Source organism: Aythya fuligula, chromosome 4 (genome assembly GCF_009819795.1).
Source record: "Aythya fuligula isolate bAytFul2 chromosome 4, bAytFul2.pri, whole genome shotgun sequence".
Classification (NCBI taxonomy): domain Eukaryota; kingdom Metazoa; phylum Chordata; class Aves; order Anseriformes; family Anatidae; genus Aythya; species Aythya fuligula.
The window spans coordinates 18,243,985-18,264,191 of NC_045562.1; positions in this window are offsets into that span (position 1 = coordinate 18,243,985).

Consider the following 20,207-nt stretch of genomic DNA (forward strand, 5'->3'; position numbering starts at 1 on the left):
TGGCAACCTGACAGTGTGAGGAAAGAGCAAAATCAGCAGAGAGAGTGGCCTGCAAGGTTGTCAGACTCTGAGTAATGTTTGAACAAGTGTGAAGCAGGAATATTAGTAGGTGATGCATGTGATGTACGGGAGCCTTATGCCACTTATGGCACGGAAATACCACTCTTCTATCAGATGAATTACTGTGTGCATCTAAACCCTGAATATCATTCATCTGCACCGCACTGTGTTAACTGTGATGGGCTGTATTTCCTGCCTCAGAAATTCTCATGAATATTTTATATATATATATATATTTTTTTTTTTCATCGCTGAAGTTCAGTTTTATTTTATTTTTTTATTTTTATTTTTTAAGCATTGCCTGTTCTGGCTAACTTTTATTTGGGATTATATAAGGAAAGTTAATAGGGGAGAACGGCAGCCACTCTTCCTCTTGTGAGACTAACTGCGGTAGTTACGGTGGCTAAACACATTATACTAGAAAAAATCTTTCTTTAGGGGCTAATCCTGATTGGCAGTGGTGGTCTCTAACAAGGTGTTAAATGCTACAGATTCCTGCTAACGTCAGTGGGAATAGTATTTAAACTTTTAAATTGCACTGGATGCAGAAAATCTATAGTGTTTATGATCAGGAAGGCATATCACTGCTTTGTCCTTTTTAATGCAAAAAATGTGAAATTCTTATTGATGGATGTATTCTGCTCCCAAGGGTGTAGTTCCAGTGCTGTGGTGTTTTTTTAACATGTTCAAGAGTCTTGTTACTGCATGACCAGTCATTTTAACTGCGTGTTGCTGATGTATTTGCCTCTTTAGCTGTTGTGTATATCTGTTCCCCTGTGCTTTTTCACACTTCGTATTCTAGAACATCCTCTTTTCTTTTATGCCTAGCTAGCTCCCATTCTTATTAAAACTTGTCTTTGTCAACGTTATTACAAGTAATCTATAATCTAGGCCTCTCTTATTGCTCTTGGCAATTAAAACACAAAGGAAAATCAGAGTCCATAAAAAAAAAAAGACACAAAACAAATGATATGATATACACACTTGACAAGCAATGACCTCTAAAGAAAAATATTCCCCCTATTATTATCTCTTGTCTTTTCTCATTCCCCACCATGACTGTTGTGATTATTCATGGTTATTATGACTTTCAAGTCCTTCAGCTCCTGTCTACATGAAAATAGATTTTCAAAGGCACAAGTAGAGGATACGCATCTAGTTCTTGAGCAAGAGATTGATTTCTGCTCCCTATGAGTACAAAAGCAGCATAAACATGTGCAACTCTTTCTCATTGTCAGAAGGGATTTCGCTGTTTTCAGACACTAAACTTCAAGAAGATTGCAGTGGGAGAGTATGGTTCCCCACTGTCTGTGATCAGGATCCTTTGTTAAAAGCGGTTTGTTACTGTAGCTTTCCTATAAATTTAGGTGATTTCTTTTATGTAGGCCCTGCTGACAGTGGTGTAAGGACAGGAACACAGTGTCTACCCATATACCTCTATTTGTATGAGATACTTCAACTATTTTTTTTTTTGTTGTTGTTGTTGCTGTACAGCAGTCTTAGGATTTCCTTAGTAAAATGACTCATTCCAGTAAATCTAACTCTGAGAATAAACTCAAACATCTTGTTGATGATGGTTAACAGGGTTGTTTGGGATGTTATGAAGCAGTGCCAGATACGGAAGTTACAGTCCTGGGATTTATTTTGTCCAGCTCAGCTTGACTAGCCAAATAGCACTCAGTGCAGGAGATAGGAAGAGGGTTGGAGAGCTATGACTATGTAGTCCTAGCTTGGATCAGTGAGGGCTGGTTTGCTTCCCAGAATCAGCTGAAACAGTTTCCAATCTGCTTCTGCTCATCCTGTAGTCCCAGGATACTATCTTGGAAAGCCATGTCAATGAAGACAAAAATTTGCCTCATCAGTACCTTCTTTTCTCCAGACCTATAAAATGCAACTGGAAAGAACTATTAACTTTCAAACACAAAAATGTGAGCTTTAATTATTATGAGAAACTGGTCAAATGAGAAGAAATGCAGTGGACAGTTGCAGAACTGAATAACTGCCAACACCTTACCTTGAAATGATATTTCCTTTTAGAGGCATCCATTTCCAGAAAGAATGACTGTAGTCATAAAAGTCGTACAGCAGGAGGCAGTAATAATCAGTAGGTGGAGTGGAGCTACGTTTTCAAAAAGCAGTCTTAGGGGCAGCACTCTGACTAGGTGTGCTTGAAGGTAGGCCACTGTATAGATTTGTAATGAAGTGTCAGAGAGGAGTAAACTATGTGATATCTGTCAGGAAAAGCTAAGAAGAGCTGGAAATAATTTGAAGTGTTTGAAGCTCTCTCAGGCTGCATCAGGAGTAATCAGAAATAATTTATACTAATGTCTTTATGCTGATTTTTCTTAAATATTTTAGAGTTTTACCAACACAGTTAAAAAGGGAATGCTGTTATTAACATGATAACACCTGACAACTCAGTCATTATCAGCACTTACCACCTGATTAGGTGCTTATAGTCCAGAGGCAAAATTACAGGTCATTAAAGTTTTGATGAAAGTATGAGCTATATTGGTGGCCATTGGTTTGGAACCTGTTCCTGTTTGTGTTGCATTTGCTACTACACACGTAGTGGTGCTGTAATTTATATTACTATAAATCCAGCAATGCAAAACTGTGTGTGTCATTTTTGTACTTGTTCACAGATGATCTATTACCTAAAAAGGGAATCATTGGATTTTTCTCTATGTCTAATACTTTGTATGAAGCAGAGTGCAGTTATAGATTTTTTGTGAACTTCTATCCAGTTCTGACTGAACGAAGAATGGAAAAAACAATTCCTGTGTAAAATACCTTGTACTGCCTTAACGTCAGTTGCAAGAAAATAAGAAAATAGCTGTTCTGGAAAGGGCAAAAACAGTTTTGTGTGAACATACAACCTCAATATACAATATTAAACTACTTTTACTGGTACATTTTAAATACAGTGAAACTTTGTTGGTATTATTATTATTATTTTCTGTCTATACAGCTTTGAAAGACATCCTTAATGCCCTGTTGGAAGGGTACAGAGTATAGGAGAGATGTATGCATAAATATACATACTGCAGAGTCTGCCTCAATAGGAGTGTGCATACCTGATACCATTGCTGCATTTCTGAAGCAGGGTATTGCTGTTCTGTTGATGTCCTTTGTTCACCAGAGGGCATTTGTTCACGCTGGTTGGCAATAACTGAGAGAATTGTCTCATTGACCATGTCAGCATTGCACCTTTGAGTAATGCTTCACCTGCAGCACAAAAACATCCCCAGTCTTGGCAGGCTTGAAAAGGCTTGATCAGGGTGAGAGCATACCCATTGGAAACTACTCAATTTCCCTTTAGGAACATTACTTGCCATATGTACACTTAATTTTGTCCTCCTAGCCATAAGAGCCTTTGGAATCTGTATTTCTGGCTAAAAAGAGATTGCAATAGTTATATGTGGGAAGAATGTAAGGATATTGATACAAAACATCTAATAGTAAGGAGTCCTTAGTTAGTAGGAAGGAGTCCTTTCTACCTGGCATGTGACCTAAGAGTTGATGATGTGCCCAATTAGTTGACTGAAAGTGGCATATTTCCTCCTAGTCCTCAGGTAGCCACATAGCAGCTCCTCATGCCTGGGGAAGCTGGTGCTGAGAGCATAAACTATTCAGAGACAGACTAGTGCTCACCCAGGTGGCGAAGCTTGAAAAATGGAGTTCTTCAGAGGTGTTACATCAATTGAATTTAGACAGAGCGCTCCACATGCGTTCAAAGTACTTTTTCACACTAATTGGATACTCTTCAAAGGCTTAATTACCATTTTCAAATTATTTCTGTATTCTTGAAAGATACTGAAATGCTAATATCTTAGCAATCATATGCTTTTTTAGGTGAGGGTGGTGTTGGTTAATACTGCACGTATAAAATAGGTGGAATTACTTCTTACGGATGTTAAAATATTCCAAAACCAGTTTGGAATATTACTGTCATTTCTGGTCGCCCCCGGTGTGATAGGATCTTGCTGTACTTTGACAGCACTATTGACACACACTGCTGTGTGTTTAGGGAGGATGTGAGAGGCAAGAACTTTGTTCAGGGGATGCGACTGCTCTTTTACAGTTTCAGTCACTGAAAAATGAACTGAAATCAGTAATAATAATAATATTAAACCTCTGTGCATGTGTGTATATTTTGGTGAGAGGAAGACATAATCTACTGACTGTCAATCCAGGCTATTTGAGGATTATTATGCCTATGCACTAGGCCTCTATGTAGAGGCGTAGCCTAGATGTCCCCGCAATTGCGGGCTCTGTTGGAGCTGGAAGACTTGGTTCTGTTATTTTTGTGACTCTAGCAGCACAGGGCTGGATATAGCTGCAGACCAGCTGGGCAATAGGACTGTGTAGTAGTGCCCTAAGAGAGGAAAGTGGAGGAAATTGTAACGATTTCAGGCCCTCTGTCCTTTGCTGATAAATCTGGCTGCAGGCTCCTCCACATCTGATACATGGTTTGCACCTAGCAGAAGAGGAGGGGCACATCAACGAATAGTTTTGCTTAGTGTAAATAGAGTATTTGTGTGTGGCTTTATGTGCTTCTCTGCTTTTGGATCTTAGAACACAGAATGGGAATCTGCTTTAATGGGCACTATATGCAGCTGAAATGGCCTGCAAATGCTGAAAGCTGGAGCCAGTCAGAAACGAGTAATTTGCAAATTACCTGGTGACAATTTTCACAGAAAACCAATCTCTTTCTGTTAAGAGGCTATCAGAATGATTTTTTCACGCAAATTGTGGACTATCCCCTTTTTTTGGGTTTTGGAAATAGGGTGATTTTTGTGCTCACATGCCTTGAGTAAGCTTAGAACTTTGAAAACTGTTGCACTTTTTGAAATATTTGGGAGACTGCAGAGTAGTCATACTGCCACAATGTAGTTAGACCATGATTTTGAATCCTGCAGCTGTTCATCCATTTTATTGACAAGTTTACCATGTGACTGGATATTGATTTCTTTATGTGTGTTTTTCAGGAATGTCTCTCTAGTTGCCATAGCAAAATGAGTTTTCAAACTTAAAAAATGCTGACAGCATCCTCAAAGTTTCTTTCTGGTAACCAAAACTCCTCTCTGATTAGTGTACAGCTATAAGCAGTTTTGATGAGATGTGCTTGTTGGTGGAATCCATTTGTTAAGGCATCTGTGTTTTTTTTCCAAATGGAAGAGACAGGGGGCTTTTGGAAGGAGAAGAGGTAGTCCAGCAGATCCAGGCTGTTCCTTTTAGGGCTTCCCCAGAGCCAGCTAGTCCTTGATTGCTTTATTCCCACTGCATAGTGACTAACTCAATGGGTTGGTTATTCTGACCTTAAATGAAATTTCTTAGAAATAAAAAAATCAAATGTAAAGAAGTAAATATGAGAGAAGGGATCTGAGTGTACAGAATTCCTACACAAAACAAAAGATTTGGTGCCTTAATCTTGCTGCAAGAGGCCATACTACAATACTTGTGCAATATTTCCTGATTCAGAACCTGTCAGTTTTATAGTTGGAATAAACATACCCTTGATATCAGTGAAAGTGATGAACTCTTGCATAAAATGTATTCAGGAAATTCAGGTGTTTCATTAACTATTTTTAGCTATTTCATGACCTGACCTAATTAAAAAAAAAAATGCATATTTATCAAGCGTACTTTACAGACTGGGAAATAGCTGTCTAAATGTAAATATGTCTAGACCTCTTCAGTGTCAAATGAAAGTTATAGAACAGGAAGACCTGCAGGAACTGGTATTGCTGCAACCTGTTAAAAAGAATGGCTTCTCCCTGGGAACACCTTCTGCTGAATCAAGACTTTTTAATGAAGCTTCGGTTGCTTTAGCACAGGCTTCAGTAACACAACGTCATTCAGTGCCCAGTGGTTGGTGTACATGTGTGCAAGAGCTACACCTTGTCTGGTGTGCAGAGGGACCATCCTGTTCAGAGCTGTCATGTAAGCAGAAGACTGTGGGTAGAAGTGGGAATATCGGCTTGCGGTTTTTCAGTAGTCAGGGAGAAGGAGGAGGAGGAGGACAGCATGCAACATGCTGCGGCAGATGTAGCCCATCACAGGAGATTTTGCTGCAAGATGGTAGAAGCTTATGCAAATAATGGAAACACTGAGAGAAGAAAAGAAAAGAGGAAAACAACAACAACAACAACAACAACAAACAGAACACTTGTGTTGAAGCTCTCTTAACAGACTCTGCAGTACGCACAGTTTTGCTATAAATTATTGCATATTTCCTGAAAGAGTCTTCCTAAGTACATGAAATGACAGAGGATTTTTGGCTTTTTTTACTTGTATTTCCTGAGGTTTCCTTGGAGAGTTTATGTAGACTTTCTGCTGAGTTCACATCAGCATTTTTTTTTGCTAATTGTTCCTGATGGTTCTCCATATTGTGAACTTTTTAAGAGAAAAGTAACAGCAGATTGCCTTCCCTAGAGAGGAACAAAAAAGTCTGTTGAAGTGATCTAAAAAGAGAAAGGGGAGAAAATACTACTTAAAATAAATGTTTCCATTTCAGTGCATACAGAATGAGTGGTTAAAGACATCAAAGAACTTTCTAATTGAGCAAAAAGCCTCACTTCTTTCCCACTTTCTCTTTCTAACGTATGTGGATTTTTGCTAAAACTCAATTGTTACTACGAAATTACTTACTGGAGAATCTACTTTTGCAGTGATGCTGATGTATGAACTATGCTTTGCATTGTTTAAGGCAGTTACTAGCTATGGCTTCTGCTAAACTCAGGTTAGTACCTTTTCTCCTTAATCTATGCTCACCCACCATATCTGTTACAACAATCTGTCATGATAGTTCTGATTTTTCTTTAGCAGGTTATCCTTCTTGTCACTTCTCTATGCTCCATCAAGCATAATGGAGTTGATAGACACCATTAAACTACAGAAAATATGAGCCATATATTCAGAAGTAAAAAGAAAATAGGGCTAGGCTTCTACTAAGGTCTGAAGGAGGATCATCAAGTACTTTCTACAAAATTCTGCTAAAAGTCTGTACCTACTAACCCGTGCTGTGTTAATTCATGTCAATGAGATGTTTAGACAACATGTGCTTATGCACACTTTAGGAAAACAGCCTGACAATTACAACTGAGTAGGTGACTGTTGCTCCAGATGAAAGCTGCCCATGAGATGGAAGTGACCCTTTCACATCTGGCACCGAAAAGAATCCTTGTGATGCTTTTTAATAAATTACAAGTAGATACTAGAGTGATGAATTCAGGCCTCTGTATGCAAAATTTGTGAAGATCATTAATTAAGTTTCAGATAGCAGTGGGATTTTGGACTCCCCCCAATCTCTGCCTCGTTTCTTAGTGTTTTGAGCTCTGACAGCATGAGGTAGAATTTTTGGATCATCTTCCACAATCATAAGTTATCAAGAACCTCCTGACCTGGAGTTTTGATGCCATTCCTGTGGGCAAACAAGTTCCTTACTGAATCTAATCCTCCAGTACACGCTGCAGCTCTGGCATGTGCCACAGCTTCAGGGAACAGAGACTGTAGGAAGTGTGCTGCTGTGCAGATGGACCCCCAGCTGGATACAGAGCAAATTACCTAGACTCAGGGCTGGCGATGTAGAACACTATTATGCTTTCACTTCACTTTCACTGTATACATACTTTGAATTTTTTTTTTCTTTTTTCTTGTTGATTTTTTTTTTCTTCCTAGTAGAAGTGATTTTCCTTATCAGTCTGTTGCACAGGACTTTTGCAGGTCTCCTCTGGACTTATTTTGCTGGTGAATTCAGAATTTTCTTCAATAGTTCTGACAAATCTTTCATGACCTCAAATGACAGACTAAGTCAAAGCTCACACAGGGCGCAGTCATGTATGTGTGTTAGTCTTTTGGAGAGCAACACTTGCATGTCTTTAATTCCTGCCGGAATCAGTAGAGATGTGTCTCCCTGTGATAGGGTGAGTTGTACTATTTTTCTCTGATGTGCCCATTGTTATGCCTCAAGAACAATTTTTCATAATCATGGTGTCAACTTACATTTTTATGCTGATGATATAGATATGGGTGTCTTTGAAACGTGACATCTGTGTCCTTTTTTTGTTTAGCAGGCATTAAATCATTAATATCTCAAAATCACATGCCTCTGAATACTGGCAAAATGGAGCTCCTAGTTGTCTGGTTTCTTAAATTTGCTGAAAAATACCAGTCCTGTTTTTCTAACATCTGATGACCTCTAGTTCTACTTCAAACAGCTATCAAGCAGTCATTTTTGGTCAAGGATTGTTTCTTGTGGTTTTGTATGTATAAGAAGCTGCCTTTTATCATTGAAATCTTGCTACATTTTAGGTATTTCTCTCTATTATTGAGACAGAGGCACTTCTCGCTCCTGATTTATATATTTCATATTAGATAATTGGAATTCTTTGTGTCATTTCCAGAACCTTGAATATCCTGACTGCAAAAATTTTACTAACCTTCTTGCTTTTTGACTCACACAATATGTCAATGCATCAGCTCTTCTTAATTAGCAATGATTGCCTAACTGAGTTTAGATCGATTTTTTTTGTTTTTTCCCAGCTATTTTTCACATCCAGGTCTTTTAAAAAATCTTTCAAATTGTATTTACAGTGCCATTTGCTGACATTATGCACAGTTTTGTTCTTCTTAGAGCTTCAACATATAAAATTAGCTGCCTCATTCCATTATGATATTCACAAATTTTATTAAAACTTTACTTTCTACATTTATGAGAATAATTTAGACAGGCTGGTTACTTGCAGAAGAAGGGCAAGAAGTGGAAGGATACTTTCTACCCTTGAATCAAGAGGGAGCGCCTGCTAGGAATATATATTAGTAGAAATGTTACAGTAATTAGACATTCTCCTCTCGTGAACTTCGCTGAGAAGCTCTCAGATTTTTGATTAAAATGAAATGAAACATTTCTACCTCTTTTTATACTAGTTCTCAGACATTTTCCCCCTCCCTGTTCCTCCCAAAAGCTTGTTTTCCTTATACCCTTGTACCTCCTTGTACTTTTTTTTCCCTGGCTAGTTCACTTTCTCTTGGCATTTGTTCCCCAGGGCATAGATGCACTCTCTGGGCATGTACACTCAGAACCTTTTCAATAAAGCTTTCTTTGAGGCAACTTTACATCAGCAATGAGCAACATGGAAGCAAACTGAAAGGCAGTGATGGCAAGTTCAAAGATTGGTATTGGCACATGCTGGACGATGTGAGCTCATGGCTCCAGCTGGTGAGGAAACCTGTCCTGTCTGGTCTCCAGGTAGCAGAAGCTTCCCTCTTCCTCTGGCAGCATGTGTTAGAGCTAGCTGCAGAGTGGTTTAAAGTGAGGCCTGATAGTCCTTCATTCCTGCCAACCAGTGCAAGGCAGTAGTCTTTATATGCTAAACCTGAAATACGAAATCCTGTTTGTGTTAAAATGAATGACAGGAACTTCTACTGACTTTGCCAGAAGACTGTGCAGGGATTATTGTTCCTTCTGACCTTAGGGAATGCAAAACTGGATGCTGGAATAAAGAGAAAACACTTGTATACATTGTATGCCTTTCAGAGCCTTGAAAAGCCAGGGCTTACTGATGTTCTTTTAATTACTGGATGATGTTGTACAGGAGTGTGAGTCTGAGGTTGTTGTAGCCCTGGTGGGAAAGATGCTTAGCCAGCTGAAAATGATTTGTATTGCAGTTTGAAAAGGCAGCATCAGAGCCAGCCTGGCTGTTGTTAAATCACTTTCTAAAGCTACTATTGTAAGGATCTGGCTGTTCGGCTACTGAAGAATCAGCCTGTAACCAGGGACTCGCTTTTATTTTTCTGCAACTGTCTCAGACAAACCTCTGTGATTTCCCTAGAGAAATCCTTTATGTTCATAGTGTTCACTCCAGGTGCCCAGCCATGGCAGCACACCTTACTTGCTCACAACAATTTACTGCACACGTCAGCAATGGCTTCACTGCTGTGGCTGAGATAATTTGTTCTTTCTCATGAAAGGAAAGCTGAGAATCAAGGATGGCGGAGCGAACCTCATTTTACACTCCAACTAAACCCCACAGGGAGTGGTTAATAGTATACAAGACTAAGTCTGATTAAAAACAAACAAACAAACTCCCCAAACACAATCCATATCAATTGTAATTTTTTTCCTCACAACGCCATCTATAAGCTATCTCACAGAAATAGTGTGATTCTCACAGGAAAGAAGAGGAAGAGATGGATTACTTCTTTTTGTTAGTAGCTTTTGTGATTCTCACTGTCTCCTGCAATAACAACAACGGTAATGATGGTGACAAATCCTAAGCTTTGAAAAGAGGTGGCTATGCTTCTGTGTACAGCGTGGTGACAGCTTTGAAGTAAAACATTTTCCTTGTGTTGAGATATTACATGGGCAATCTCTTTCTTGTCACTTTTCCTGCCTGGTCATTAATGGTATTTTGATGCTTGTTTTTTTTTTCATAAGTGAGGCAATATCTAAACATATCAGGATATCTGCTTGAGTGCAGAAACATGCACAGAAAAAAGGGATTTCTGTCTTTACAAAAGTGTTTTTTTTTTTTTTTTTTTTTTTTTTTTTTTTTTCTAGCTTCTGATTCAAATTTCTTTTAGCATGATGAACTCTGCTGTAGTAGAGCTGGTAGAAAATTAATATTTTTGAATTCCAAATGGTTCCTAATTTTTATACTATTTTTGTTATATACTGATTTTGTGGTGGATATACATACGAATTTATACATGAACCAATTTTTTTTCCAAATAATAAATAAGGTTAAAACTTATGTTAGACCCTGCAGCTCCCAAGTGGGTCCAGTAAAGCCAATTTACTCCTGCACTTTTCAGATTTTGTGGTAAACAGCCTGAAAGCTGGCTCTGGGCATGGGTAATCATAGACAGCTGGATTCCACATTCCTCCCAGCAATCCAGCTGGGTTATGGCCTGTAGCTTTTGACATGTTGAAGCACCAGACTGTAGTCCCTCTTGGCATCTGTGACAATCTGAGTCTATCTAGAGTGACTTTACCATGAGTCCCATGGAAAATAGAGAAGGATGCCAAATCTGAGACACTTCAGCTGAAAGTATTGGGCTCAGCAAAATAATGTTTTCTGGGCGAGTTTTAAGCTGGTCTTAGTGTTTTTTAAATTTCTTGAAGTTTGACCTCAATGTAAATAACTTAATGATATCTTCAAGAATCTTCTCCATATTCTTTGAAAGTGTGTTCAATGTGAATGTGCAGGGTAAAATTGAGGAAAAAAAACCCAACCTTTAAGTAGATACAGGCCCTCTAGTGGTGTTCATGGAGTTAGAAGTTTAGGAAACTGGAAGCCTAAAATGTACCACCTAGGTTACATATGGTGAAATTTGCTGGTCATACCCATTAGCACATAGTTCTTTGGAGTCCACGTTGTCCTCTGATTATTTATATTATGTAAAAAGAACATTGTTAGTATTATCTACACACTATACCCATACATCCTTCTGCAAATTTTAGTTTATTTTTCAGTGTTATTAGCACTGCTAGTAAGTCCATAGTTCATGAGTCTGAAACTGGCTGTGCTCCTGTTCTCTAAATATAAAACCAACAGAAGTCTGTCTCCTCCAAAGATCTTGCAGTCTAGATGCAAGACAAATGTTGGCCAGTTATTTTAGTCCATTGACAGCCAACAGCCAGAGTTTAATGTTTTGTCATAGCCTGCAATAAACTGGCACTACTGCTGAAAGTAAACGTCGTACCTCCTCTTTGTCCCTTGTTGGATTGCTCTGTCATCTCTCTTGTACAGGCACAGTGGACAGTACATCAACTGATTAACAAATTAATGATTTAAATACTACTCAAAAAGGTTAAAAAGAGTGATAATTGGACCCGAGTCGCAGTTAGCTTCCATTTATAGTATTTTCTAATGAGATGCATGCTCAAAACCATTCTTTTATGTAGAGGTAACAGACTGCTCTTCTGGGAAAGAATGACAATGTGATTAACCCCACAGTAGGGCTTTTCCATTTGATCACCTACATAAAGAATACCTTTCTTTCTACATTCATTTTTTTTTTCTTTTTTTTTTTTCTTCAAGCTATGATTCTGTTCTGTCCCCTCAAAGAGCTGCTGCCAGAGAAGAGTGCAAGCAATTAAGCTGTAGTAGAAAATTTGATTATACAAATGTAGTTCAAAGTTTGTATGCAGTTACAAAAGATTGGCAGTGTGTAGTGTGAGAAATGAATGCAGCTTCTTTTTCAGGATGAATAACTGAAAGTTTATATGGCTCCGTGGATGAAATGTTCCAATACAATCTGAAGCTGTCCCATCCTGCCTCCTTCCCATCTCCTCAGTTTGCTTGCCTGTTTTTTACTGAGTACCCTACAAAACTCTTCATGTCCAAGCTTCTGGTAGTAGATGGTAGAAGGCTATAAAGTCACAAGTGGTATAGACATTTGAACAGGGTTGATTTTCTTCTTCATACAGGACCTGGAGGGGATGAAATTGTAACTGCAAGTGGCAGGTTCAAAGCAAACAAAAAGTGATTCTTCACACATTACATTGTAAAGCTGTAAAAGTTTATTGTCCCAGGATTTTGGGGATACTAAAGGGTTCAAAAATCGATTAGATGTGTTCATGGAAAGAAAACCCATGAAGGCTGTTGCCTGTGGCTCAGAAAGTCTGTAAGCCACAAATCATATAAATCAGAGAAAAGTATTCTAGAGAACTGTTTTTGTATGCTTGTTCTGTCTTTACACTGCAGTCTACATCTGCTACTGGCCTCTGTAAGAAGCAGGATACTGGGCTATATAAACTTGCCACGATGTTCATGCATCCTCAGAGAAAATTGGGTTTTGTCTGCTTTATTTCAGTTTTATACGTCTTTGAGATCCCTGCCTTCAGACAAGACTCAAACCACAAGCACTAGGTTATCCAACAAGGATTTCTAAATATCATTTCCATCATAGCTGAAACCAGAAGGAAACATAAATCTCAAGGGACAATTTTGCTGAATTCTTTCAGACCAAATTAAAACAACCAGTTTCCTCCCCAGCTCCCTGGCCTTCTGGAAATAACAAACCACTGAGGAAAGACAAGCATCTTCTCATTGGCACTTGAACGTTTATGCTTTTCCTTGCATGAAGATATTGGATCTTAGGCTACTTTCAGCTTGGGTGTTTTTGCAGGCTTTCTGTGGGTACATGTAGATTTGGCTATCTGTGTCCTTGCTTTCATTAAAACTGTTTTGTGCTAAGCACAGGTTTCCACTTCCATGTCGATGTGAAGTATTATCTTTACACTTTTGTAAAGAATCAATACTGTTTTATGTATCCTAGCCCTGTTACTCTGACTTTCTCTTTTCTCCAGATCTCATAGGCTTTACTTTCTTGATATCCCTTTAAAAAAGGACAGACCTCGTTTCTGTTATCTCATTATAAGAAAGTCAGGAATATTGGATCCTGTTATGGCAGGAATTCTGTTCACGTGAAAGCTTCTGAATCTTCATAAAACAGGGTTATGGTCCTTAGTGACAACATTTTTCTCAGAATTTGTCAACATTTTTCTCAGAACTTGTCAAACAGTTGAGTGATGTGAGTTGTAATAAAAGCAAATGCATGATTTTTAGGCAGTCTGACTAAAAGGTCTTCCTCCGGTAGCTGCTGAGGTTTCACTTTTTTTGGAGTTTGAGATGCACAGTCCTTTCTGCATTTGTATGACCAAGAGATCATTCAAAACTCTAATTCTTTTTTAGAGGCTAAAGCATATTTGTGGTTGACAAATTCCCACATCAAAGAGTTGCATGATTCAATGAAGAATGTCAGCATAGCATGTTGACCATGTGAATTGTTGAAAGGAGCCTTTTTAACTGCTGGGTCTTCACAGCTTTATGGCATAGTCTTGAAGAAATGCTTTAATCTCTCTGCCTCAGTGCCCGTTGGAATAGTAAAGGTTTTTTGTTGGTAATAATTGGAGAGCCCACAGCGATGCATGCTGTGCATTCAGGCACAGAAACACAACATTTGCTTTCACCTCTCATTGCAGGTTGCAGATTTTAGTATCTGAATTTCTCTCTTCATAAATTCTTTAAAAACATTTTTCTACAGCCAGGAGGAGTACTTGATAGAGACATGAATACCTGATTAGAAGTGGGTATTTTCACGGAGAATCGTTATTCTTGAATGTATTTCATTAAAAAAAAAAAAAAAAAAAGACTAAAAGGTTTATTTTTGAAGGATTTCTGAAATTATATTAATTAAATAGGCCCCTCTCTGAGTTTTTCCTTTGGGGCAACAAAAATTGTTAGCCCTGATGGGGATCAGGACCACCGTCTCCTGGATTTTGTGTCATATTTTGACATCCTCATCTAGTTAGAGAGATAAGCATGATGGTACCTTCCATCTGCCTTACCCTTGAGAAAAAAAAAAACACACAACTAGCATGACATTTTTTTAATCTTGAAATTCATCCTGTTATTTGTGCTTACTGAGAGAATATGTAATGTTTCAGATGCACACATTTTCAAACACAGGCATATATAAAAGCTGTATGCCTTACATGTCACCTCACTGTAAACATGGAGACTGGTGCGTTCCACATCTGTTGTGCTTGGAGTACGTCTGCACAAGTATTCTAAGTTTGTTCAGAAAGCTGCTAGATCTTCTCCTGCAGTGCTTGGGAACTGGGTTACTGCTAGTCTGCTGTCCAAACTGATAGGGTAAGTAGGTCTGCGGATGCCCATATGCTGTTATCTCAGATTCTCTGTAGTGTTGAGTGGAACTAAAGCACATGATCCCAGGTGAGAAATGGCAGTAATACCCAGAAGTAGCCACAAGACAAACTGGGAGCAGAGGAGTTCCAAAATATCAGGATGACTTTGCACAATGTGAACGTTTAAGAGATAATGTTACCCAACTTCACTCACAACACTTGAAATTCACTCACAATTCCTGAAATTGTTCTGGCATGTTACCTCCCAGGTAAACTCTGAAAGCAGCCCTGAAGAGCTAATTCTTAACCATGGTTGTTATTTGGTTTCTCTGGGAAGTCCGGGCCATATCTTCAGTGCTCACAATTTAAAAATAATATGAGAAGAAAGCTCTCATAAGGAAACATGTTGATGGGTTTTTGTTTGAAAATGTTATAAAAGCACTAATGAAAGTTAAATCTTTAAGTTAATAGAGCACAGAGGGAAGGGTGAAAAGCCAGCAACATTAAAAGCTAAAATACAGCTGAAAGAGAATGGAAAACACTTGAAGAAGTGAGGATTAGACAACTAGCTTTTTATTGTCTGTGAAAATATTTCATTTGGTATTTATGAGAATAGTTTAAATCATCCCTTCACCATATGGAGGGTTTATATGCATTAGACAAAAGAAGAAAAGAAAGGAGCCAGGGTTTTAGAAAAAGTAGCTAGTAAAGCACAGTATTATGTTCCTCTTGCTGAGATAAGAAGTTAGATTAAGAAGGTGTAAGCTAAATCATAACAGTACCTCCTTTACTGTACATTACCATGAGCACCACCTTATTGCTCCTATACTTTCCAACAGCTTACACAAACCACTATTAAAGGGTTAAACACTTCAGAGGGCTGTATTCATGACTATCTTGATGATGGGGGAACCATGGTCTGCCTGCTTTGAATAGTAAGAGATCTGATTCTTGCTTTCTTAAGCTGAGGCCTTTTGTCGACTATGACAGCTAAATTAGATACTTATATTAGCTCCTCAGTCCCTGCTCTACTGGGGAGCTGGGGCCATGATAAGATCAGGTTTTAGGTCTTACAGCAGGGAAAGTTGTTACAGTGAAAGGAATTTCATGGTAATTGCACATTAGGGATCTCAGCTGTCTGTTTTTGAATCTATGGAAAAAATGTTTTCACTTTGAATAACATTTTTTTAAGGACTCATCAAATGGACAAGAATCCCAAATGATAGATGGTTTATTCGGAATTGAAGCTGATGTTTTGAAAGCTAAAATAGTTTCCAATCTTTCTTAGTTGCACACAAAAGGCATACAAGTGTTGCCTGCTTCCTCCAACTTTTTTTTTTTTGTATTTTGATTTTAACCACTGAAGGAGTTAAAAGCTCATCAAATACTTTGTTTCTTCCAGAAGACTTTGAACAGTGTGGGAATTTATAGGATTACGATGCTCTCAGTAGAATTTTTGAATAAATTTATCAAGGAATTGATGATCCTTGATCAACGAATTTACAAATTTTCTATCTCTGACTTTTCAGTTTTGTCCTTTGGTTTAAGTCTTCAAAAGATCCGGTGTCATACCTCTGACCCTCAAAAGGGAAGATTGGATTTGATATGCCTGAAATCTCAAAAGAAAAACTGAAGGGAAAAAAATGAAAAACACGACTCATCTTTTAATCTCTTTTAGGGATAAATCTTAAAATCCCCCAAATTATGAGTTAATATATAATCTAGAGGTGGATAGAAACTTTTCAATTCCTCTGGCTATAGGATCCCAATATGATAGAGCTATGTCATAAAATGACATTAATTGACACTGAGAAGTAGAAATCTCTTCTGAATAAAACGTAGATGGAAACCACTAACTCACCTCACACGAGCCTCTGAAAGATGAACCTTTCTTTTGACCTTCTCATTTGCAGTTTTATTCATTGATGAGGGTAAGACGTGTCCCAGTCTGCATACATCTGAACTTGCATATAACTAATGTTTTATTACTAATTAGCTTGGTAATAGCTACAAGGTAATTCTTGGCTACTTTTGGTCATGAAGACTCGCATAGGATTGGAGAATTTCACAGGCAAAACTTGTTTTGCCAAAATCCCCAAAATCTTTTGGTATAAAACATAAAAATGGATCTGAAGAGAGCTTGTATTCAGAGACATAAAGATCGAATCTAATCTTTTGGGAAAAATATCTAGGCCATTTTCTAGCACATATTCCCTGTTGTTTTGTGGGATCACTCCTACAAAATTGAAGTGTCATGAGCACTGCTCAATTCAGAGGTAATGAAACCTTTTTTCTTTAATGTGTGCCAGCTAAAGAATTATCTTTTTTTGTTAATGGCTTCATCCAATCAAACTCTTAAGTAACATCCACCAACATCATTTTGACATAAAGATGACATTTGGCTAAACTGTTTTTAATTAATTGTAATAATCTTAAATTCAGACCTGCTCTATTTCTTAGTGATATGCTGTCAAAATTAGTTTTATTTCTGTTTAACTGGTGTCTGCAAGCTGAAACGTATAACATCTTCACAAACTTTTATCACTTAAGGAATGCCAATGTTCATTTTTATTATCTATTCTTTGTGCCATGTGAGTTTTTTTTGTTTTTTATCTGAGTAATGTGGAATTGTTCATGATCAGAAAGACCTTGAAGGAAGAGAACTGCCTTCCTCTTTGACTTTTCTGCCAGTTAATCATGGACTAAAATTATTTCATCGATAGCTGAGAGCTGTTTGGCTAATATTAACAACAGATAATATACACAAAGCAATGATTGCATCTCATGGGGAAAAGCTTTCCTAAACAGGTTGCTTTAGCATAGTCATGACATCCAGTTGGTCACAATTTGCTAAGGCTACACATGAACAGTCAGATAGCCCTGACTGGGCTGGACTTTGAGGTCCACATGCACCTGATTTTTAAAGTGAATCACAGTTCATAAGATCCCTTGATTAGTGTTAACTTAAGTTTCACGTCTTGATTGTAGACCCCATTTTACAATAAAAATGATTGAAGTCCACGTGTCATGCAATCTATCAAGTGTTTGTATTTGGTAGAGTTCTGTTCAGGTGTGAGGACCTATTATATTCAGAACAAAGCGAAAGACTTCTTGTACATAGCAGCTTACATTTTAAGTGTTCATACAGACTGACAAAAATGAAACTACTCAAATAATTAACCTATAACATGTGTTAGAAAATTCCTTTCCTTGAGAGTGTCCAGAAGAGAGAATGTGACAGTAAGCAGAGACTCGACATTTCCAGTACGTTGGCACAAAAACTTTTGCCAAGTGCTTGTTAACAATGTATAAGTTCTGGAAAAAAATCATTAAAGTATCATAGCAACTTGTCACTGAAACCATTAATTATAGCACTAAGATAATGGATGCTATCGGATGGCAATATTCTTGGCAGTACATATTGATTAATTATCACCTTATAGTCCTCAGTGATGGTCATGTTTATTATGATCAAATGTTAAGGTAAGTGACTATGGAATGACTGCAAAAAGTGAACATTTAGGAGAGAATGTTACCCAATATCAGATTAAATGTCAGATATTACTTCTCTGAGGACATATCCATGGTTATTTGGGGAATCTGTCCTTGAACAGAAAAACTTCAGATATACAAACAGCTTCTTTACCGCTTCAGCTACAGTAAATGAGCCTCTGTGATGACCAACCTACATGCTCTTCGCTATCAGCTACTGGAAGTTCATGATGCTCTGATGGAATCCAGGTCATTGACCATGTTATTACCTAACTATAATAAAACCCAAAAGAGTGAGGAACTGAGTTGGTGTCAACCGGTACAGACATCTTGACTTTAGTGAAACTGTGTCAGTCTATTTTTGGATGGGTGTGACTTAAGCCTTGCTCTGCTCCGTTCTCTGAAATTTCTTGCACATTTGTGGGGTGATGACCAAATACCATCATTTTAGATCTGGAGAACTTTATACACGTTGTTAATCTGTTAAACTGAGGTGACGTGTTCAAATTAAAAGAAACCTACCAGTTGAAAGGGTTTGCATAAGTAGGAGATTTTCTCAATAAATGTGGTCAAATTTGTATGAATTTAGAGAAGCCCAGGAGGTACAAGCAAAGCAGCTGGTATGATTTTGCAAAACAGAGCTTTGAAGAAGGTGAAGAGGGATGCCATTTATTATAGCAAGTTAACCTAGCAAAGTAATGGACCTGAAACATTTATTATTCTCCTGCAGCCATTATTTCCTGTTCAAATTGCCCAGAACATCGAATTGTTCTATGTGGAGTTAGGTGCAACAAAAACTCTCTTATGTATTGTAGAATACTGAATAACAGATTTGAGTCCTGCAACAATGAAATCCAAAGAAACATCACCAGGCCATAATTCTGAGGTACATTGGATGTTGTAAAGCTGCTGTAACAAGGTCAGTGATAGCACTTCAGTTTTTTGCTAAGTTTGTTGCAGTGGTAAAAATGTTTGTGTGTCCCCACAGAAAGTCCCATACAGTTGGCTACCATACATAATGTTGGAGTTAATCTCTACCTCTGCTGTAATATGTCACACGTGCTAGTCATCTGTGCAGGATAGACAAAGGCAGATTAATGCATTAGACTTGCTGTGCCAGTGTGATCAGCATTGAGTCTTCAATGAGAAAAGCTGAAAAAGGTTCAGTGTTTGTTTGCCATTACCCATACACGGCATTGTCCTTATTGTCTTCCATTCAAACAGTCTTAGCAGTAATTAGACACAGTATCTACTTCAGAGACTTTTCCAGTGATTGCTCTAAGTTCAATTAATTCCCCATATATATGAGTGCTACACTGTCTAAGTTGCCACTTAGAACAGTTTTCATATGTCAATATATATTACCATTTTCCCTCCAACCCTTTATTCTGTCTGGATCTCAGTTTTATCCCATCTTCCTGGACCAAATTAAACTAGAGATTTCTGCGTAATGGATGATCATTCTGTATATAGCTTTGGACTGCACTGTATAGGAAAAACAAACTGAACTATACTTTACTTTATTACTTGGATTTTTCTCTTTAGTCTCATAAGTCCATTCCAGAAACAGTGATAGTTTAACACGAATTTTGTAGTTTCATAAATCATTGAATTTGATATATAGTTTTTCATTATCAGTTGTGTTTACAACTTCTGGTCTTAGTTTTCTTACAGTTAGTTGTAGATCATGTGAAATGCAGCTTAGTGAGGATTCAGTTGGCTAGTTGGCTTGATGTCTGCAGGGTAATTTCACATTTTTCTTACTCTTCTCTCTCACAGCTGCTTTTTTTTTTTTTTTTTTTTTTTTTGACCCTTTCTTAAATACATTCTTCCAGAGGTGCCACCAGCATTGCTGATGGGCTCAGCTCTGGCCAGTGGTTGATGCATTTTGGAGCTCCTGAACTCCTCTCATAGATGCTGCCCCTGCAGTCCCTGCTACCAAAACCTTGCCCCGTAAACTAGTGCACTGAAAAAAGATAAATATTGAACAAAATGA